The sequence below is a fragment of the Acanthochromis polyacanthus genome, chromosome 1, assembly GCF_021347895.1.
Source record: "Acanthochromis polyacanthus isolate Apoly-LR-REF ecotype Palm Island chromosome 1, KAUST_Apoly_ChrSc, whole genome shotgun sequence".
In the NCBI taxonomy this organism is placed as follows: Eukaryota; Metazoa; Chordata; class Actinopteri; family Pomacentridae; genus Acanthochromis; species Acanthochromis polyacanthus.
This window is the reverse complement of record NC_067113.1, coordinates 1,198,450-1,221,980: the sequence shown is the minus strand read 5'-3', so window position 1 is coordinate 1,221,980 and position 23,531 is coordinate 1,198,450. Positions and strand designations below refer to the sequence as shown.

The window sequence follows — 23,531 nt, the reverse complement described above, 5'->3', positions numbered from 1 at the left end:
GCTTCACTGAGCACTCCCTAAAGCTGTTAGCAGCTCCTCGTATCTGCGTGTGTGCGTGCTTGTAAATCTATCCACTGAATTTGAATGTGTGTATGGGTGTCTCCATATTTCCAGCTTGACCTCACCTCTGAATTTCTTTGCGTGATGTTTTTTTAACAAGTTGTAGGAGCCTGGAAGGTATCAGACGTGTGGCCTTGTTATTGTCTATGCATGTGTGCGTGTTCACTGGCCCAGAACACAGATTCTTTCTGACTTCTGACTGGCACATTGCTTGACTATTGACATCCTGATAATATGCAATTAGATTTGATTCTGTTCCCAAGCTTCTGATCTGCTATAGGCACCAAGTCACTTATTATTCCACTCAGGTTACAACCTCACCCCTAAAACCAGGGTGTTTTAATTCCCTCTCCCTCTGTGGTGTGGTGTGTTGCATCGTTTCAACTGGTGCAGGGGTTTGCGGCTGATTTCTAGCAGCAGACATGGGGGAAGACTGTATCCATGCAGGATATGCACAGCTGATGGAGGTTAGCGATGATGATATATAGGCAGAGGGAGAAGGACGCACAGGATGAGTGCTCAGTGGCATGTTTAGTAACCACAGGCAGTGATGGAGCCACTGACAGGCTCCTACAGTAGCAGTAGACAGGCATGAGTGATGGCAAAGTACAAAGATGAATTCAGTTTCTAACTAGGGAACCTGTGATTTAATAGATCCAGATGCCACTCCTTCCATATGTGTGTGACACTGGACCGACTGAGAACATTGACATTGCATTCTTCTGTAGTTAACAGAAGTACAGTGAGACTTAAAAAGCAACTGACACTGGAGACTGTTGTTCACATTAAAACTCCTAACAACAGTCAAAATTGTGTTTTAACCCTGAAGTACATTCATTCAGATTTAAATGACACTATTCCATCTTTTCTGCTACAACGTTTTAACACATCAGAATTTAAAGCTTCTCCCAAACTGAACATGTAATAAGCTGGGATTCAGGTTTTGGCTAATTTTTCTGTTAAAAGAAAAATTGCTTTCAGTAGCTCTTGCAGAAAAATTGACACTGACAGATTTTTGTAAATGCATACTTTGCAGCTCTCCAGAGTAGGAGTGAGTATTTGCAAGACCCTCACGATACGATACGTATCACGATACCTGGGTCACAATACAATAGTATCACGGTATATCACAATGTCCCAATATTGCAATCTTCACCATAATTTACTTGAAAATTTAAAATAGAGATGAAAACACATGTTGCTGTATATGTATATCAGATTATATTGTTCAGTGTACAAATTAAGTCCAAACTGTTTGATTCAAAATATTAGCATTTTATATATTTATGTACTCTTTTCCATGCCTTCTGCTGACCCTTACCTTACCCGCTGGACCAACTGGGTAAAAATAGAAGTATATGTTGGATGATTTGCAACACAGTACATAAATTTGTAGGCCTACAAATTTATGTCCAACAATAAAACAAAAAATGTATTCGGTATTGTTGAACAGGAACTACAACAACATATACAGTACAAAGCAAGTTTTTTAAACAACACTGGACATGAAGAAAGCACAAATCTATGTTTTTAAGAATTAAGGCACATTTTAAAGACAAAAGTATCATTAGTTCTTATAAAAGCAACATTATTCAATCACAATATGTTAAAAGTTCAAGTAAAATGAGCTCTTGGCTTTGAGCTCTGAATTGATAAAGAATTGTAACCTGTTTAATGTTAAAATACTATCACAATTTAGTGTTTTGTAGTCTGAAACACTGACAATGTATACGCAGATGTTTTTTCAGCTTTGTGTAGAGCCCATTTCAATAAATACAGCAATCTGTATAAACCCTAGTTTTTTATATGTACATATAAAAAAACGATGAGAATTGATAGTGATAGATGGTCACATTCATCCTCTCAGAAAACAAGATGCTAGATCTAAAACTCATGACCACAATAAGTTCAGTGCTATTAAGGTTGTGTAATTTCTGTTTGGATTTTGAACAGCAATGTTTAACAGTAACATATTTACTGTCTATGTTGGACACTTGGTGTTACAAGCATCACCTGACTTGAAAAGTCCATGGACATTGACCAGTGGGAACTATAGACATTTTGGCAAATGAATAGGCCTAGTACTTGTACTTCACTTCTTTTGTTTTTAGATTTTTGTGCAGAAAAAGAATCTGATCAATGTGATCAGGGGTAAATACACTCCTCTGTGCGGTGATAATGTCCCCCGTAGTAGAGAACACTCTACCAGAGTAGACACTTGTCCCAGAGATGCACAGATACCTCTTTGCAAGGTTTGACAGGAGGGGAAACTTGCATTCATGCTCCTTCCACCAGTTTAGTGGATTGGATCCTTTGATAATTGGCATTGGAGCAATGTCCTTAAATCTTGCCATCTCCTCCTGTGCCTGGTTCTCTGGTGACTTGAACTTCTTTGCAGCCCCTGGAACAGTGTCACTAAAATTAGCAAACTCTGAACAAATGTTGCTCTGCTTAGTGAGGCCCAAATATTCAACTGAACAGAAGTAAAACTAATATTTAGATTTCCTCCACTTACCTGAAGCATAACTGTTCTTTTTGGCCTATTTTAGACTTTATTTGATAGTCGAAGTGAGAGAGAGACAGGAAATGGGGGAGAAGAATGTGGGAAAGACATGCAGCAAAGGGCTGCAAGCGGGAATCAAACCCGGGCCGCTGCGTCGGAGACCAGCCCCTATACGTGGTTCACCTGCTTAACCCGATGAGCTATACGGGCGCCCCTGAAGCATAAATTTGACCAAGAAGGTCAGCAAGGCCACAAGAATACCTAGATCTCTTCTTAGCTGTGGACATGGCTGCATACCTCTCCTCTTCCTCAGGATCTTGACTTCTCCCTTCATCCTTAACATTTAGTACCTCTGGCCCTGCATTCTCATCTTCCTCTTCTCCATCAGCCTGAGTCTCTGCCTTCACTTTCTCATCTTCTTCAACTTCTCTCTGCTGAAAAACCACATTATCAATCAGTCAATCAATCTTTATTTGTATAGCACTTTTCATCCGATGAAATCGCACCACAAAGTGCTTCACAACATTAAAAAATTGAAATAAAAACAAGAAAATCACCCACTGGGGGTGCCGGCACGTGGATCCCCCAGACCCCGACAGACAGGGGGACCCCTACACTGAGATAGGAAACCCCCCATCCAACCGGGGCGAAGGGACCCGTGGAAAGCACCCCCAGCAGCAGACCAGATGCTGCAGCCAGTGAGGAGGACCCCCTGAGGAAAGACTGGAATTAAAAAAAACAACTTTAACATATAAAATAAAGGGGCTGTACAATAAGATGAATAAAATGAACAGTTAAAATAATAAAAATACATAAGGTAATGGATGAGTAATGATAAGAACATAAGAAGGAATTAAAAAGTTACTTAAAAGCCTGATTAACAAGGTGTGTTTTTAACCTTCCTTTAAAAGCGTCAACAGTCTCTGCAGTAATGAGGTTCTCCAGCAGGCTGTTCCACAGGCGGGGGCCATTACATTACATTACATGAAATTTAGTTAATTATATAAGCCCAAATGCATTAAATGACAATTAAATAATATAATCTGTTGTTCACGGATCAGAAATGTTTCCTAACATTCACCACTGTTAAATTTCTATGCTTTTTAAAATATTTCTGTCATATTTATACTGTTTAAGAGGCCTCTCTATGAAAAATATTGAAAGACTGTGAAACAGTCTAATGTTTAATCAAATTGTTTAGCTTACCTGAAACAGCTCCTGGACCCTTGCGGTCTCTGTGATGACTCTATCATAGACGGCCTGGCATTCATCCTCAGACAGAAAAGGCAAGGCCTTAAATCTGGGATCCAGAGCTGCACAAAATGAAGTGTCTCCCTCTCCTCATCTAAGCACCTCTTCTTAAGATCCTGGCATATGGCTGATTTCATCTCTTTTGTCATATTCGAGTCACTTGGGCTCTCCTGGAGTTTTTGAATCCGCTGGGCATGGACTGGTGCAACTGACAATGTTGGAGTTTTCTCCTTTTCCATGGCGACAGTGGCAATCTTCATGGGCTTCATACTTCTGCAGCTGTAATGTTGCCCTCTCTTAGAGTGCTGATATCTTTTTCATTCTTTCTCACCTCATTTGACAGGAGGGCAGCAGTGACGGCTGGCTGTTGCTTGAAGAAGCACTGGAGCATGTCATGTGAGCTATTCCATCTGGTGACGTCAGTCTGAAATTTGTGCTGTTGCAGATTCAGCAGCTTTTGTTTTTCTTTCAGTCCATGGCTGGCAATGGTGCTGCATCTGAAAAAATTGGTAATGCGTCTCACTCTTCTCAGCAAGCGCTGGACGGTGGACAACTTGGAAGCCAAATTGAGGGTGGGAGCAAAGCATTTAAAATGCATCATACCGGCTAGCTCTGCTGCGATGCTCATGTTTGATGTGTTGTCTGTGACTATGACCTGGTCCTTGTATTGTAGGCCCCATTCCTCTATTGTCCTTTCCAGCAAATCCACGATGTTACTGTCGGTGTGACTCTCATGCATTGCTCTTACCTGCAAAACATGTGTAACCATTTATGGGAACAAATATTTACAGTATTTACAAATAAAATGCACAATTGACTCTGTGATGTGCTAAACATGAGGTGAGGTAAATGGCAGAAAGTTATCCAGCGTAGTTTGGTTTGGTTCAGGACTCTTCGCCAGCTGCTTCTGTGCCTGTACCTCACCGCGATGTCTTGTTAGATGAGTTCTCAAATTCATCGTGTTCCCACAGTATTTCATGGCAGTGAGACTAAGCTCGCAAACGGCGTTTTCTTTGTCTAACTTGTTTTTTCTTCCATGTACAACTTTGAAGCCAAAATGCTTCCAAATGTCAGCTTTATACCGTGAAGGTGTCGGCAGTATTGTTAGCCATATTTCCATTTAATTTAGCCACTAAATGCGCCTCAACTGCAGGAATGCCTCTACGCCACACAGATGCTCTTCCACACCATCTGGACATGTGAAAGTCTCACTGTATTTACAAGGTGTCCGAAATGCAAATCATTTTTTTCATTAAAAATTGATACTAGGAGCGGAAAAATCGATATCGTTTGGGTCACATAGTATCGCGGTATATCGCCATATCGATATATTTGGTCAACAGTCCCTTTCTGTCTGGTTACTGGTTGGATATCATATGGAATCGTCTGTTAAGAATAAGGTAAGAATATCTAACATCCTTATGTAGATGTGGTACGGAAATGGAAGATGTGTTCAATCACCTGCTGATTTGAATCTCTGTCCAGTTCAGTTAGTCACTGATTATGTGGTTTATTCACTTTTTTTCTCAAGCTAAATGTTAACATAAATGTGTGACAGTAAATAAGCATGCCACCAGCACGGTGTTCAGCATGGTTCTAGAGCTGAAACAACTAATCGATTTAATCGATTAAAATAGATTATTAAAATAGTTGTCAACTATTTTGGTCATCGATTAGTTGGTTAATAAGTCTATTTTTACCGTAAGCGGCATGTTTCGCACATATTTTAAGCCAGCCTGTAATCGGTGATCAGGTGTGGCAGTAATGAGCCAGTGTAGGTTTTAGGCAACCAGAACTGCAGGAGAAGAAGCAAACAACCAATAGGTTGCCTTGCTTTAGGTCACGTGTTGTTCACTCAGCATCATAGACTCCCGCTCAGCGGCTGTGTACTCACTGGGAAAGTCTGACAGGAGGTTCTCACATGCTTCGATGAGAAGCCAGTTTCCAAGGGAGAATATCCAGTACAGGGCTGCACAGTGCCGTAGTGGTTAGCACTTTCGCTTTGCAGCAAGAAGATCCCCGGTTCGAGTCCCGGCCTGGGATCCTTCTGCATGGAGTTTGCATTTTCTCCCTGTGTTTTCTCTGGGTACTCCGACTTCCTCCCAAAGTCCAAAAATATGCTGAGGTTAATTGATGACTCTAAATTGCCCGTAGGTGTGAATATGAGTGTGATTTTTTTGTCTGTATATGTAGCCCTGCGACAGACTGGCGACCTGTCTAGGGTGTCCCCTGCCTTCACCCGAGTCAGCTGGGATAGACTCCAGCACCCCCTGCAACCCTCGTGAGGATAAAGCGATGTATAGAGGATGGATGGATGGATGGATGGATGTATTTTGAATGACTTTAGCCCATTCTGCAAACTCCAATATATCCAACAAACAAGACAGTGTTTCCTGAGTTCTCCTTGTCAGGAGGGCCGTTGGCTGTGGTGGATAAGGTGAAATACCTGTGCCACATCATCAGGAGTGACCTCTCCGATGATGATGACATCCAGAGGCAGTATTGTAAACTGTATGCTCAAGCAAACATGCTGGCACGAAAGTTTGGATTCTGCACAGAAAATGTTAAAATTGCATTGTTTAAAGCTTTCTGCACACCACTTTACACTGCGCATTTGTGGTGCTGCTACACTAAAGCTAAATACAACAAGCTGCGTGTTGCCTACAATGATGCTTTTAGGCTCCTATTGAAGGTTCCTCGCTGGAACAGTGCCAGTTTCCTTTTTGTGCAAAATAACGTGACTACATTAAACACTGTCATAAGAAATTTTATTCACAGATTTATAACAAGACTGATGGTGTCTCAAAATGAAATTATAAATGTTTGTATAAATCTAAAGCGGAGCAGTGTCATGTACAGCTCTGAGCTCTGGAATCACTGGAGAGACTGCTTATATGGTTTATAACTGTTGTTGGTTTTTGTCTGTTGGTGTTTGTTTTTATATGGACCGTTTCTGTGTCTGAAATAAATAAATAATAATCCATCCATCGTCTGTACTCCGCTTAATTCTCATTTGGGTTAGCTGACTTAGAGTGAAAGCAGGGGACACCTAGACAGGTCACCAGTCTGCCACAAGGCTACACAGAGAGACAATCACACTCACATTCATACCTACGGAAAATTTTGAATAATCAATTAACCTCAGCATAGTTTTAGACTGTGGGAGGAAGCTGGAGTGCCTGGAGAAAACCCACACATGCACAGGGAGAACATGCAAACTCCATGCAGAAGGATCCCAGAGCCAGGCCGGGATTTGAACCGGGGATCTTCTCACTGCAAGGCGAAAGTGCTAACTACTTATTCCACTGTGCAGCCAATGTAGGAACTTGTATTGTCTCATGGATTTATCCCTCACTGTGAAACGCCAGCTTCAGAAAGAGACCTTGACTTTACCATGCTGCTTCTTTTAGCTCCTTCCATCCAGCTGCAAACTTGTGGCAGTTTATTTCAAATTTGAACGACGTTCCTAGTGTTTTGAATGAAAGTATGCAAGGCTGAAAATAGGAAAAGGTGAATAATGTGAACTCTCTGTTTAAGGCCACAATGCAGAGATGTAAATTGAGGCAGCCTGTGTTTCTCTTTGTGCCATATGATTTTGATGATGGGTAGGAAAGAATTAAAGAAGTCGAAAGTTCACCGTGGCTGGTTTGGAATCTCACTGAACTTCCTCCGATGTGCAGCTGACCTCTGACCCATTCTAGTGGGATGGTGAACAAATAGGGCCTGGTTGGTGGAGTTGTCATTAAGCCTGAAGCACGTGGAGATGAAAGAGACGACGTAGTTATCAAAGCCTCACTCCGGCACACTGCTGCCACACAGACAGATGAATAAAAAATGAAGTGGAACGGATGGAGGAATGATATGAAAGAGAATCAGAGAGTGTAACCTGGAAGTGACTCCGAGAAGAGGAGGGGTAGTGGTCATGTCCGGCCACCACGGCTGCCTCTGCCAATCTCTATCTTCCATTTTCTGAATATGTCTCTCTCTCTTTTCCTCCCTTTTGTGTGTGTGTGTGTGTGTGTGTGTGTCTCTTTGGTTTAACTTGGCAGACGCTCAGTGCTTTGGGAACGCCACAAAATAAACAGTTTGAATAACACGAATGAAGACTCTCTGCTCCCCGCCCACCAGAAAACACAACTTGAGGTTTCCGCTGCTGCAGCAGCTGATTCTGAATGAGTAAAACTCAGTGATGCTCAGCAGGACAATAAAGCTCTCAAGATGTACAATTCACTTTGAAGTGTGACTGTGAAGAAGTGTGTGAAGGAAAGAGTATTCCCTGAACTTATCTGGGGAACTTTTGAAGAAATGTCTATTGTTGTCTTTTGAATATGACACTGATTACAGTGCAGAACAAAGATGAACTAGTCAACACTAACAACAAGCAGTCAGGGAAGTTCGGACTGTAATTACAGCCTGCACACATTATTGGATTTTTATGTTTGTTTTATTTCACCCCTGCTGTTGTGTTTAAGTGAATATCTCAAATGAATACATTTTCTGGAAAATTAGTAGGGGAGAGCGGGGTAAACTGAACCACTTTTTACATTGTTTGACCTGTAGGCAAGTGGAAATGAAATTGAAGTAAAACCAACACAAGTACATTAATTTCATGATGTCTCACATCAGTGGAAATGATTAGAATGCATCCATAATGATTGGTCATGGAAATATAACCTATCAAAAAAAAAAAAAAGGTTTTGGGGCTCAACTTGCCCCAACGTAGGGGTGAATTGCTCCACCTCAAAGGGTAAATTGAACCCCATGGGGGTAAGTTGACCTTTTGACTTTTTCAATTATTGACTTGAGCAGAATATAACTAACGAGTTAGAATATAACTAAATAAACAACAAACCAAATTGAAACTCATGTTCAATGTTCAGAATATTTATTTTACAGGCCAACCTTTCAAGACAAAACAGCAACAATGCAACTGGAAAGTAACTGTAGCCTTCAATGACTAAATAACTGCTGCTTATTCGAGGTAGTGGTCTTGTTGCAGGCTGTAGCCCTTCCCAAAGATGTTGCTTCGGCCATACGATAGGAGAGATGGTGGCATGCCTTGAAGTTGATGACCAATCTCGACCTAAATGAATAGGGACATTATTAAGAATCTGTTTAGCTACAAGACCAACTGTTTACCTGAGCTGAATTGTGATCTCTTCTACACTACCTGCTGAACGGTTAGCTTTCCTGGTCTCTGGGACAGGGATATTGTTATTCTCTGCTATTTCGTAGGCTAGATCACGGGATTTCTTTGCAGTGAGGCCATGGAAGTGGTCAGCCAGTTTTTTCACGTGGTTTGCAACGTCTTCCTCCATCTCCTCTGTGAAGACCCTCTTTGCGTTTGCTGTCCCTGTGTAGCCTGCCGCTGTCACTTCCCCTCCCTCTTTCTTTTTTAGGAATCTGCGTAAGGTTGACCTGTCAATATTTCTCTCTGTGGCCACTTTTCTTATGGATTTTCCACCCTGGACTTTGGTTGCTGCTCTCTGCATCTCCTCAAGGGATGTTGAGCCCCAGTTTGTCTTCCTGCTGCGTTTCCTCGGCATTCTAGCTTGTCGACAATGATACACATATTTAAAAAAACAAATCAATTATGTATTGCTACAATTAAACACATGTTTTACCTCTGACACTTTAGTGCCTCATTTCAGGGTAAGTTGAACCACTGGGTCAATTTACCCCAAGCAGTTTGGCTCACTTTACCCCACAGCCACCATTTTGTTGAAAACAACCTAGCCTAGCAATTCCGGCTAATACCTTGCTACATGATTCACATGGTTTTATACATTGATAGCTCAGCAACACATATGATGTCTGTTTTTATATATAGTTAACATTACTTTGAGTTTATAGTCGTTATTCGTGATATGTTGAAAATTTACTTTGACATGCAAAAAATGATTTTTGGAGAATAAAAGTTACTTACCACTTCAACTTTTGTTTCTGTTCACCACAGAAGGCTTGAAATGAGGCGGGCTAACTAAATCTAGAGTCATGTGACCACTGATGCATACCGCTGCCCAGACACAGGGGGTGGGTCAATTTACCCACTGGCTCAACTTACCCCGTTCTCCCCTATAGGAACTATTCCTGGGTGAAAATCAAACAGAACTGTCTTATTCTCATCTTTGGCATGAAGAGGAAGTTCACTGACCTCCGGATGTTGGAGACTTCTTTGTGCTGTGAAAAAAATGTAGTACTAGTTTTATGTGTCCACGAGGGGGATCTGATAACATTTAGCTGCCTCTGCTGTAGACCACATTAGCTGTACTTAGCAAATTTGCATTGCGGGTAATGTAGGCCGCAGGCTGTGCCGAATGAGAAAGCTGGCATCTCTGATTCTGTTGCATTAGGTGTTGTTCTTTTTATTTATCTACTGAGAGTGTGGCAGGGTTGCGGCACTGCAGTGCTGAATCAGTGGAGGACAACAAAATCCTGAACACAACGTGTCAGTGTGCTGTCTGCTCCTGGCTAGGTAGCCAGGCTGGAAACACTGTTGATTGTAGCTGTGGACTCAACAGCCAAAAACAAACCACTGAAAGACTCTAGAAAGCTTTTTAGATGGAAGAAAGAGTTGGAAAGTTTTGTTTGTAGCTTTGCCACTATAAACAACAGCCAGAATATCAAGGCTAGTCATTTTCCTTATCAAACTCCAACAGAAGAAGTCACATTTTTCTGTATATGCCTGTGTACAATGTCAATGTGTTTTTTCATATCCACTGACCTGCAAAGCCACATTCAGAAGTAGGAGGTTTCAGCAGTTTGATGAGCCCAGCAGCATGCAGGGACACATTCATGAGCACAGAACCAGTTTTTCAGACAGAATTATCGGAGTGTCTGTTCTGAGAGAACAGTAGTGCCTTTACTTTCTGTCATTAAGTTGCATGCATTCAGTTTTCCACTTCCCAGCTTGTATCTGATTTGAAACAAAGTGTGGCTTCGCAAAGCCAGACTATTTTTGACAAGTCTATAATTCACCATAAGATTTGAGTCTGTACAACATTTAATGGGAACAAAGAAGGAAAAGACCAAATGCTAGGCAGACTTTAAATGATGCATCTCCCACACAGCTCTTTTCATACTGATCTGCATAGAGTCCAATTAAAACTGAAACTCAGCACTTTAATGTAGCATCTGTTATTTTTTCAAACTGAATGTACTGAAGCTTAGTCTGAACAACAAAAACTGTGCAACTGTCTTATTTAGGGGTCTTTTTTTTTCAGGGCCAATATCAATGGTTAGTAAAGTGACCAGGTTGAATAAATTCATTGATGTTTGATATTTAGATATTTAATTGTCCTCTTTCCATTTTTACATGAAAAGTTCCTAAGAATTCAGCATGGGGTTATGAAATCAGGTGGCTCTAAAACTGCTCTTGCAGGAGACTGCGGTCACAACATGAAATGACACATCCTCTCACTTTTCCTTATTGTTTATCAGTAGTAAACATTTAAATATAAATTCTGCTCAAAGTTTTAGAAATGTTAATTTTTAGTACAGATGCCTTTTATTTGTGGCCTTTTGGTTTTCAGCTTTAATATAAGAAGCAGAGACCAGCAAAAACATCTTTGTGTTAGGTTTGGGTTGTGGGAATGAAATAGAGACGCAATTCAAAAGATGCCTGACCCAAGCAAATACACACAGAGAGGCTATCCAGGTCACTCTGAGCAGAAACTGACAGTCAGCATTGTCTGGACCCATAACTGGTTTTGTAATAAAGAATCTGGCTCGATTAGCGCTCCAGCTTCTATTGTGGCTACTCTGACATTCTGCCTTTGATATCCAGCTGTTTAAATATGTGAGGGCAGCATCTCCACTAAGGACGGGAGGAGACATGCCCACTGTTGTTCAGTTTTACAGCTATACTTCGTGTCTCTCTAAACAGTATCATCTTACTGTTCTGCATCATGGCTCACCTTGGCTTAGGTTACAGAGCTGAGCTTCTCATCTCAGGCAGCCTGAGCACCTCCATAACACAGTCAAGCACGCCAGAGCAACCCGTGTTAAACTTTGTATGAAGTCCCATCCTCAAAGCTTTTTTTCATAGTCTATCACACATTAACCCTTGCTACCCTGGAGGTGAATGTGCAAGGACCAGGCTGTATTCATTATTAAACCCAACCAGCAGACATATCAAAAGTTGCAGAGCGTAGCAGAGAGTACCGGGTACTGCTGAAAACATATGTAGCATGTGTTGCTTCATTTCTGCTGCATCAAACCTGGCTGAGTTGCAGGCGAGGATTTTCAAAACAGATTCAATAAAATCACAGTCAATGAGTCATTGCTACAAAGTTGTAATTTACAGGTTTGCTTTGGTGGCAGTAAGAATGTCAGTGTTTACTGTAGTTTTTCAAATCTCACTCTGACCTGCTGTGTTAAGAACGGGCTGTGTGAACCCAAGCAGCAGGCAGACAGACAGGTTGGTAAATGAACAGGGTTTTTAGTAGTAAAACAGAACACAAACACTCTCCATATGGGAGGCACGGAAACTAAACAAACAGGGCTAAACTAAAACGTAACTGAGGGCGACGGCGTGGGGCCGTGGTGGGGGCTAAACTAAACCAACAGGGAGAAGTGACTCACATGATGTCTGGGGAATCGGGAGACGAGGTGGGGGAACAGGGCTGAGGGAGCCAGTGGCAAGGATATGGCGAGGACCGAGGAGCCGGCAGACCAGGGGCAGACGAAGGAGGGGTGCAGAGCGGAGGAGTGGTGATGAGTAGACGAAGGGTTCCGGGGTGAGGAGGGAAGACGGAGCCGGCAAGATGATCCACAGGGTGATAGAATCCAGATAACAAAATGAGCATGACAGAGTTCCACAGGTAATGGCCCAGCATTGAGCTGTGGGAAGAGCCAGGCTTTTATGCTGTGCTGATTGTTGATCACCAGCAGCTGGGCTCCTTCACAGCCGTTGGTAATTAGGAGAGCCAGAGCACAGGAGCAGGAGGGGGCGTGACATGCTGATAGGGAGAGGGCGACTCATTTACAGTGCTGTGAAAAAGCATATGCCCAGATGTCTTCAAATTTTGCATATTTCTCACATAATGTTTCAGATCATCACACTAATTTTAATATTAAACAGAAATAACCCACAAAATGGTAAATAAATGAATATGTTTATTGAAGATTTATTGAAAACCCATATCACACCTGTGAGTAAAGTAACTGCCCCCCTATACCCAATAACTGGTTGGTCCACCTTTGGCAGCAACAACTGCAGTTAAATGTTTGTGACAGCTTGTGATCAGTTTTTTACATCACCGTGGAGGAATTTTGGTCCACTCTTCTCTGAAGAATAGTTTTAATTCAGTCACATTAGATGGTTTTCCAGCATGATCTGCCCTTTTAAGGTCTTGCCACAGCATCTCTATTAGATTCAAGTCCGCACTTTGACTCAGCCACTCCAAAACATTATTTTTGTTCTTTTTGAGCCACTCTTTGTCATGCTGCGTTAGTGTTGAGCTTTAGGTCATTTCCTGTATATGGCTGCTGTAACACGGGAAGTTTCCCCTGACATGGGGAGTAATACAGGATTATCTTATCTTATCTTATCTTATCTTATCTTATGAACTGATGGTGGATATTCTCCAGGAGGATTTTCTGACAGAGATCAGAATTCATGGCTCCATCATATATGACCAGTCATCCAGGTCCTCAAACCGTCACACTACCACCACCACCACGCTTCACTGTTGGTGTCATGTTCTTCTTGTGGAATGCAATATTAGCTTCACACTAGGCTTGGGCAGTATCCAAATTTTGATACCGTCAAACTTCCTTCACATTTTACCGGGGTATACGGTTTTACCGTGACTATTACTGTTACTGGCTTGTGCCTTCACGTTCGGAAATGATTACTTTTTCCGGCTTTAACAGGGCACGTTGTGGACCAACTACTTTACCTGCGGTGCTGAAAAGTGATGGTGAGGCGATGGTGAGCTGATGGTGAGCTTGTGGCACAGATGTACAGGTACTTTCGGGCCAGTCGCGACATCTGGGGAAAATGACTGGCAGCATATTTCCACCAGAGAAGTGGGTCCTCGTCTCCTTGAATGACAGGCTCCAAACAGTAGGCTGTTAATTCAGCACCGGCTCGCTCATCTGCAGTGCCGACTGGACCGGCCGCTGTAGGTCGTTTTTGCAGGAGGGTTCCCCGAGACATCTTTTTTCGTGGGGGTCCGGGTTGTGCCTCTTCCTCTTCCATTCTGATGGCCACTGCTGCTGGTGCTGCTTGCCCCTCTAAGCTCATGATCTCAGCCTGTATTTCAGCCTTGATTTCACTCAGTGTGTTATCATCAGTCTCATATCCTCCACGGTAACGAGGGTCGAGGAAAGTGCACTTTCGCATTAATTTGCGCACTGAATCAGATTCATGCTTGATCTCCAGCTTTTTAAGAATTGCAGTTTTTAATTGACTTTGTTAGCTGGAGGTCGTTTTCTGATGTAGCCAACACATTGTCCCTGCAGAGCTGGAGTATGGGGATGATAGAGGAACTGGTCACATAATTTGCATCGGTGTCAGTGGGAGGCATTTAAACTGTTGCACTGAGTGAACTCGGAGCCAAATTCATCCTCGCAGCAGTGAGTGGGTGGTTGATTTGGAGATGCGTAGTTAGGTTAGAGGTGTTTCCATCTCTCGCGATCACCTTTTGATTGCACAATTTACAAATTGCTTCATCGGTATTTCCCGGCAATCAAACAATCTCTCCATTCTCATTTGCCTGGAACCCGAAATACTCCCAAACTGCAGAAGTTGTGTTCTTTTTTGACACCAAGTCACTCCGTGCGAGATCTGCCATCTTCCTCCCCCTCTCTCTCTCCTCCGTGCTGTCACGTAACGACGTCATGTTCATAAACTTTATGGAAAGTCTCCAAAAGTAGGCTAAAACATAACTGTTTAAGTAAAACTGAAAATTCAACCACACATAAGTGCTACTGGACATAGAATCAATTTTAGGCATTAAATGACTTTTATTTAATATTTAATCCTTATCTCCTGTATAAGAATATTGCATTTTTTTCATGACGGTATTGGAACTGATACCGCTGCTATTTTTAAACACCGGCAGTATACAGTATTACCGTAATACCGCCCAAGCCTACTTCACACCAGATGTAACAGACCCATGTCTTCCATAAAGTTTCACCTTTGACTCATCAGTACACAGCATGTTATTATTCCAAAAGTCTTGGGGCTCATTCAGATATTTTTTTTTGTTTTGCAAATGTCATACAATCCTTTCTGTTCTTTTTGGTCAGCACCTTGTAACTCTCCCATGATTCCATTTTCTCACAGTGTCTTCCAGTGAACACTTGTGGTGCTGACATCACATAAATATGTAGGTATCCACCTTGACAATAAATTAGACTGGTCTAAAAATGCAGACTTCATCTACAAAAAGGGACAAAGCCGACTTTTTTTTTTTGCCTTTTTTGCCTTCGATCAATAGACATCTGCAGTAAGATGCTGCACATGTTTTATCAGTCTGTGGTAGCAGGTGTCCTGTTTTATGCTGCAGTCTACTGGGGAGGCAGTGTAAAGAACAAGGATGCAAGGGGTCTGAACAAACTGATTAAAAAAGCTGCTCTGTGGTTGGAATCACATTGAACTCATTGGAGGATGAGGTGGAGAGACGGACACTGAGCAAGATGGAGGCCATTCTGACCAACATGGATCATCCACTTCACATCTGCCTCAGTGAACAACAAAACACCAGTGGATGGCTCCTATCCCTGTGCTGCAGGACAGAAAGATTTAGAAAATCTTTCTTGCCATCAGCAATCGGACTTTTTAATTCAAATGCAAAAAGATAAGACCAAATAATTGAATTTCTCTTCGGGGATCAATAAAGTCATTCTATTCTATTCTATTCTATTCTATTCTATTCTATTCTATTCTATTCCTTATTGTGGAATCAGGCAGACAGACCTTAACCAAAGCCAGTGAGTTCTGCTGTTCTTCTGATGTCCAGATTGGCTGCACTTGAACCACATAACCTCCAACAGTTTGTACCAACACCTTGATGTCTCTTTTGTGCAGGAATAATAAAGAACCTCATGATACTTTTCCACCCAAATTCCCTCCAGCTGTGGGAATGAGTAGTTTTCCATTGTAATTTACAAATATACTCCCATTCTTCTTCAGATATTAGCACTCCTCCTTCTCTTTCCCATTTACTTTTAACATGTTGAGTGTTCGTGTTTGAGGAGACATGAAAACTTTTGTATAATCTGGATAATATTCCGGTCTGTCCTGTTTGGTATAAAATCTGCATCCCAGATTCCACCAGGATGATTATTTCTGTTGCACAGCACACTCACTTCCGTTTTTGATGCTGTAACACGCATGCCCAGCATGTAATCTGATTACTCGATTAAGAATAAGAATAAGCAATTGAAGACTCGATTGCTAAAATAATCAATCACTGCAGCCCTACACCAGACTTTACAAATCAATATTTACATCCAAAACTTGTTATTGGTCATTAAAAAAAAATACACTGCAATCAAACGAGCCAAAAACACACAAATGGTTTGATTTGCAACATTTATATGCTGTTTGCATGTTAAGGCAACAATAGTGGTCCAGTACTATGGTATTTAGTAATAAATCACTAAAAGCTGCAAAATGAATATTTTTCCTTTTAATACATAAATATATTGTGCTGCAAATTATAAAAAAAAAATGGAATTGTATAACTTGTATTTTTATTGTATTTGTACATTAGGGAATTGCTGCTTTCTATTATATTTCATCATAACACGGTGTTTCCAGTCTTTGTATTTGATGTAGCTGGAAACCACAGAGATGGGTTTTTGTTATGATCTATTTGCCATGGTAAGTTCATAGATTTACATGAATGTTTGTGTTTATAGGTATATGGAAAGAATAAAGGGAAATGTGATCACTGAGTCCACCAGGAGCCATGTAAGAGAATGTGTGTGTGTGCATGCATGGTCAGAGTCAGTCCTGCTGTGCTGAACAGATCATTTGAATGAGAGGGAGAGAGGGAGAGAAGGAGCGGAAATAAATTGAATTAACTCTTAGGACTCCAAGCAATTTCTGTGAGTTTTTTGTTACTGTCATGTTTTTCCTTCCGATGTGCTCATTTTTCACTGCAGTATGAAGTCCTGCATCTCTGTGGAAACAGCACAAAGGCTACAGGTGGAGAGAAATCAGATATGTCGTCTGTGCAGGATAACACAGTTAAGTAGGGCCAAAAAACAAAAGTTGAATATCTTTGATTATTTATTTGGCAGCAGCTGAAAAATCCTGGAATCAATGTGCAAATTTTTTTTAAGTCCCCACAGGTGTTACCAACGCTGGAAAAAATGGTGTCTCTAGATAATATAGATATTTTATTACTTCCATTTTTAAATTGTTTCCATAATTGTATCTGTACTGTGTAAACAAAGACTGAAAAGTCCTCGAATTTGTGTCACATCACTGTTAGTCAAAGCTGAGTCACTAACGGCTTCATGTTTTTACGGAGGACTACAGAATTTGTTGCTTACTACAGAGTTTGCTGACTGCAAGCTTTTTATTTGTGGCAAACTTTTAGTGTAACATGTAGAATAAAAGGATTTTGATGAAATATTGTGATTTGATTAAAGCTTAGATTTAATGGTTTTGCTGGATGAAACCAAAACTGAGTTTAAAGGCTGTCAGAAAATGTAAAATCCATCAATTCTTGTTGTTTTTACAGTTTCTTGAATATGTCACTCAGTTAAACTCTGCAGATTTTCCCACCTCAACAAGTAATGCTGACTACACCGACAGTAAGGGCACGTGGCTGTTTTCCACAGTTATTATGAGCTCTGCAATAACATGAGTGCAGTGTTTTTTTTGGGGAGGAGGGAGGGCAAAGAGTTCCTAAGTGGGTTGTTGGCTGGGTGGGGCTGAACTACTCATGAATAGTTTCCTGTACTGCCTGAATCCTCTTGTATACACACGCATCTGCACACTGTACTACACTTCAATGCTGCATCTAAGAATCTGGCATGAGTAAATTCTTTCCCTCCCTTCGATCTTTGCTCTCTGACAAGTCAGCTGTGGTTGTATGTTTGGATCTTTGTCAGAAGGAAATGCAAGCCCCACATTCCATTCAGAACATTTTTTGGAGGGTTGTAAATACTGTAGCTAGACTGAGACTGGGTTCTTTGAAGCTGAGGGAAGACTGGACCACTGCTGGGACAAGTACAAGACAGTACTTGCTGTCTGTTTGTCAGTCGTGTATGGCAATATTCTGATATTTACATTGAAATCTCTCCCAGAAACTAACATAAAAGTCCAGTTTCTTACTCGTTGGTAGTTATCTCTTATGGAACTGCTTGATAAATTAAACATAATCTGTCTGAGCTGTGAGGATTTCTATTTTCATTTGCATTCATGTTTTTCAGTTTTTCTTGAATTTAAAATGTTCATATTTAGACTAACAATAAACACAATAGACTTGAAAATAATTGTTCACGACTGACTTTCACCCTAATCCAGCTTTTTTATTCTAATTTGCTGAACTCTCCTGAGCTTCGCTGCTGCTTCTTTCCAATGAGATGTTTAGTACAAGAGTCAATTTTAAATTTAGATTAAGTTTAGTATTTCTGACTTTGTTGACTTTTAGAAGCAATTTCAAAGATGCAGCAAATACATAAAATACCATACATGGTGCTCTGTGTCGGGAATTTTATTTCGTTTTCTGGTGACTGAATTTGGAGTAGTTTGATTTCAGCTAGGGGACATTTGTTGGATGTAATATCCTTCTGTTACCTCATGTTTCATGTTTCTCTACACTGACTGTTAGAATGAAGGTAAAATGTTAAAAAAATACTGTGTTGCTACCCTTAAAATCACAGTGAATTGACATTTTGTTTACTTTTGTTCACCTTTCCTTAATGTCAGCTGATTTCTTGTGGGATAACTTCTGTTGTGGTGAAACAAATCAGAGGCAAGTCACATATCCATCCGACTGACTTATCTTCAGTTTGCCATCAGCAGTTAACGTAATATGTTTCATAATCTGATTTAGGAGATAATTCTGTTACAATACAGTGTACACTGCATCGGTCTCATACATTCTGGTTGACGCCATTGATTGGTTTCTATATCTAAGTGCAACTGTTCAACTGTTCAGTAAACACACTGGCAGCCTTATAGGCATAGCTGGGAATTAACTATTAACTATTAAAATCAATGTTTTGGCATTAAAAGTGAAAAATCACTTACCAGTGATGTAATTCGTTCCTTTTTTGAATTAGTGAGCTTCATACAAAGTGCAGTAACGAGCCTCAAACTAAAATCAGTGTTTATTTTTAAACAGCCCTAGTTCTCCTCCATACATTTGCACACTGTTTGGGACTTGGCAGGTCGCTTGTTCAGTGTCTTGGAGAACTTGCCACAGTTCTTATGTGATTTGCTGTCTTAGTGTCTTCCAGCGCTTTGTGTGATCCAGACTGACTCCATGGTGGCATCAGGACTCGATGGGGTCAGACCATCTGTAGCAGGACTCCTTGTTCTTTTTGGGGCTGGAAATAGTTCCCAATGTCTGTGGTTGTGTGCTTGGGCTCATTTTCCTACTGCAGAATGAAGTCAGATGATGAGGCACCTGCTTGATGATGCTGCATGATGGCTATAATGTAAACATCTAGAAGGCTAAAACAGAAATGCATGAAGGTGCTGAATGTTATTATTTGGTCCAATGGTGTTGACTAGTGCATTGACAAACAGCTGTGCATAATAGGAAGAGCTTCATCAGTAGCTACAGAACACAGTGAAATGCACTGTGACAAGATCTTCAGGCTCTGTGTGAAGATCAATCAGGGTCAGAATGTGGAGTTGATCAAAGTGGGGAAACTAATTCTGCATTTGAAAATATTACTGTGAGACTGAGGCTGAATGGAGAGGTTGTGTAAATCAAACATTTAGAAAACTAGATGCAAACCCAGACAGTCTCTCAAAAATAATCCCTCGTGGTTACGGTGAATGCATTCTCTTTGAGTGTTCAAGGCAATAGTGCAGCAAAACTCCACCCCTCTTCTGACTCACACCGACAGACCAGGAGAAACAGGTTGCTTTCTCACTAAGGGCTGAGACACACACCGTGAGAAAGAGGATTTAGTGTCAGAAAAACCTCCCACTGATAGAGGACAGCTACAGGAGCAACCTCTGGAATACTTGGAATACTGCCAGTTCAGTGTGAAAACACTGAGTGAGACCCACTGGAGCTCAGTGCAAAGTGAGTTGCAGGAAATATTCCAGAAGACTGTGTGAAACAATTCAACCGATGTATGGTTTGTAAGAGACCATCATTTCAGGAGTGAACCACCTCCTAATGTGGTGTTAAAAACCTGTGTGAGGCCTTCTGACAGGAGGGACATCTGGGAGCTTCTGCAGCTCTCTGCAGTGAAAAATTCTAACTGTTCTTTCTCAACCTCCATCAGCCAGTGTGCGAGGCTCTGAGCAGGGGGAAAGAGCTCATTTGCAGAGACAGAAGGAGCGGCAGACGTCTCTTTCCTATTGAACTCCTTGACAGCATGGAGTCCATCAGCTCATAGGTGACCCACAGCTGGGGCCAGGAACTCTGATGGATGTAGCCAATCACCTGAGCTTCAACATCTGTAACAAGATGAAGAAGATGATCTCTTACACACCTGTGATTCTGGACCCAAACACTGCTAATCCAGAGCTCATACTGTCTGGAGATTTCCACAGGGTTCCTCAGAGGCACAGACAGGAGCTCCCTGAAAACCCACAGAGGATTGAACACCTCAGCTCTGTGCTGGACTCTGAGGGCATCAATGCAAGGACTCACTGCTAGGAACTAGAGGTGCCTGCAAGGTCCGTGGAGAGGAAAGAGAATGTGACATCTGGACTTTGAAGAATCCAATTCTATAATTGTAAATACAGAGCTTACCCCTGACCAGAACCAGACACTGGTCTCACTGTGAAGATGTTCCAGAGGATTCCAATGCATCTGAACTGTTGCCATTCTGTGATTCTGACACTGACACACACATGCACTTCTACTTTCACTGACATGATGTTTCCAAACTTTAACCTGTAAATGATCTTCCTCTGAAAGTGTAACCACTGAAGGTGTCTGTAACAGTAGAAAACACATTGACTATGTGGGTGGTCAGTAAGGACAAAGATGTATCGATCCAGAGAGTTGGAAGAAGAAGAAGCACAACCTGAATCCACTTATTATAAGTGGATAGCTGTGCCTGTGCTTGTCTCTCTAGCCTACTAAGAATAACAATAGATTGCTCTAAAATACCACCTTAAGTGGTTTCAAATTCCATGTGTCAGTCTACATTAAAAGTAACTTTAAAGAGAAAAATTCCAATGAGGGCTTATTTCTGTTCAATACAACTGATTAGCAATACAGCAAATGTGGTTTTCGGAATACATTTTCGTACGTATTAGCTGGCGAATCGCTTTCTAAGGCAACATTGAGTTGCACTGGAGTGGACAGGAGGTGGTTGGGATGTTCACACTGGAGGATTCACATCCACATCATGTCTGTGATTTAAACAACAAAAGCACTTGGTTAAGATTAGATCAAGATTGTTTGATTGAACGTATGAAAAAGTGTTGTGTTCAAGTGGCTGAAAGGGCAGACAGTTCTAACGATGTTACTATCAGATTTTCATCCAACAGTATTTTGGGAGCAAAACAAATATATCTGTGTGTCAGGTTATGAGAAATTACCATTAAGGAAGGAACTGGAGATTTTTTGTTACCAGTACTTTTCTCTAAAGATTTTGTTCGTATCTGCATATTTTAGGATATTATTTTTGTTTGATTATTAAGTTATTTCTTCCACAGAAACCGATATAATTTAATTCCTAGTAATTAATTTATCTGTGTCTGACAGCAGGATTTGTCAAAAAGTGCTTTACCAATGCTTCTTCTGGATTGATTGACCTTGAGCCAAAGAAAAATCAATTAGATTTTGGTGGTTATTCAAATGTGAGCGTTCCCCCATTAAACAATTATTGATCAGAGCGATAACTGTGAAACTAATGGAGATAGATGCTTGATTGTAATTCCTGTGGGGGTGTTTGGAAAGTCAAGAAATCAATTCAGTGTCAGATTGAAGCTGTAGGAATAATACGTTTGGGTGGAACAGTAAATAGTTGATTTGTTGTGTGGAGGTTTGAGCTCTCTGTGTGTTGTCTTGTTTTGCAGGAGTAGTCATTGCTTTTCTTATGTAAATGTCTCATTTTAGAATGAAACTGTTGAAAATGTCAGGCTGTTGTTTTGCAGATCGGTCTATGTTCCATGTGTGGGTGACTGCATGCATGTCACTGACAGTCTGACACCCAATCAGACTTCTGACCTTGAAATCGCTCACAGCACAGCGAGATGTCGAGGCTCTGAGGCTCCACAGATGCCATTTAACCTGATGCTTTCTGAAAATGACTTTACCATATTCCAGCTCAGTTAATGGGAGGCCTCTGAGATATGTGCATGTAGGACACTGATGCCCAGAGGGATTCTGTGATTCTCTGCTGTGACGCTACATTCTGAGTCAGACAGGGATCAGGGCACAGTTACCAACAGCACCACCAGTTGAGACCTTCACATGGTTGAGAAGGTTCTGCAGCCCTCATTATCTGATCTACAAAACAAAGGCACCACTAGCATCAGACTGAGGCCCCGTCCACACGAAGACGAAATGCTGAACAGTTTCAAAAACGATCCCCGTAAAGACGAAGGCGTCTCAGAAAATGTATGCGTCTTCACGAATGCACTCGATACGCATGGAAACGCTGTAAAACACATGCCAGACCTCAAGGGGCGCTGTAACGATATGACGGAAACACGCGCAAACAGAAGAAAAAAACTGGGCATGCGCACTTGCGGCAAAAGTTGTAAACAGAGAGCTTCATCAGCACATTTGCTACACTGTACGCCGCCATTGTTGTTGTCGTGGCCACGTGTGGCGCATGCGTGTCAATGAAGATACGAAACTATGACGCAAGCGTTTCTGAAAAGCAGCGGATCGCCCATACACACGGAGCTGCGTAAATGGCGTTTCAAAATCTTTCCACTCTGGAACCCGTTTTCAAAAATGATCGTTTATAGACCCCCAAAACGCCGTCTTCATGTGGATGATACGCAGATTCGGCAAGAAACTTGTGCGTTTAGACCTCGTTTCGTCTTCGTGTGGACGGAGCTTGAGACACAGCACACTGGTAGAACCTCAGAAATGAATGTGACAGTCAAATCACTTTATTCTGCATGTCGGCGAAAAAAAATAAAAATAAAGACTCTGCATTAATTTGATTCTGCAAGAAATGAAGAAAAAAAACAGAATTCTGTACCCACCATGGCACCCAAGAAGCTGTTAGTGACTAGCCCGCGACCACCTGTGACAAAAATTCGATAACTTTTCAGCTGAACTGCAGGCAATGGTTAGAGAATAGAGTATGACATGTATGGAAGCACATTTAAAATGTAAAAACACTGATCGTATGTAAAGCCAGCATTTCCCCCCCCCAGAATTCTGGAGCCTGTGTGGATGGATGTTGTTTTTTCCAGTATTCTTCTGACAGGAACCTTTCACAGTGAATTACAGCAAAAGTCATTCTTAATAGGCTGATTGATAATTTTCCAGTAAGAAGCATTAAGTCTCTTACAGTTATGGACGTTTGAGACTCTTGTGTCATTTGAGAAAACAAAGTCATCAAATGTTGCATGTTGTTGGGTCTCTTA

At 41.4% G+C, this 23,531-nt stretch overlaps 1 protein-coding gene across 14 annotated transcripts in view; it reads left to right on the top strand.

Moving 5' to 3' along the window:
• Positions 1–23,531, top strand: part of LOC110960005 (pleckstrin homology domain-containing family A member 5-like) — a 318,880-nt gene that overhangs the window by 13,980 nt on the left and 281,369 nt on the right. The window lies entirely within an intron of this gene.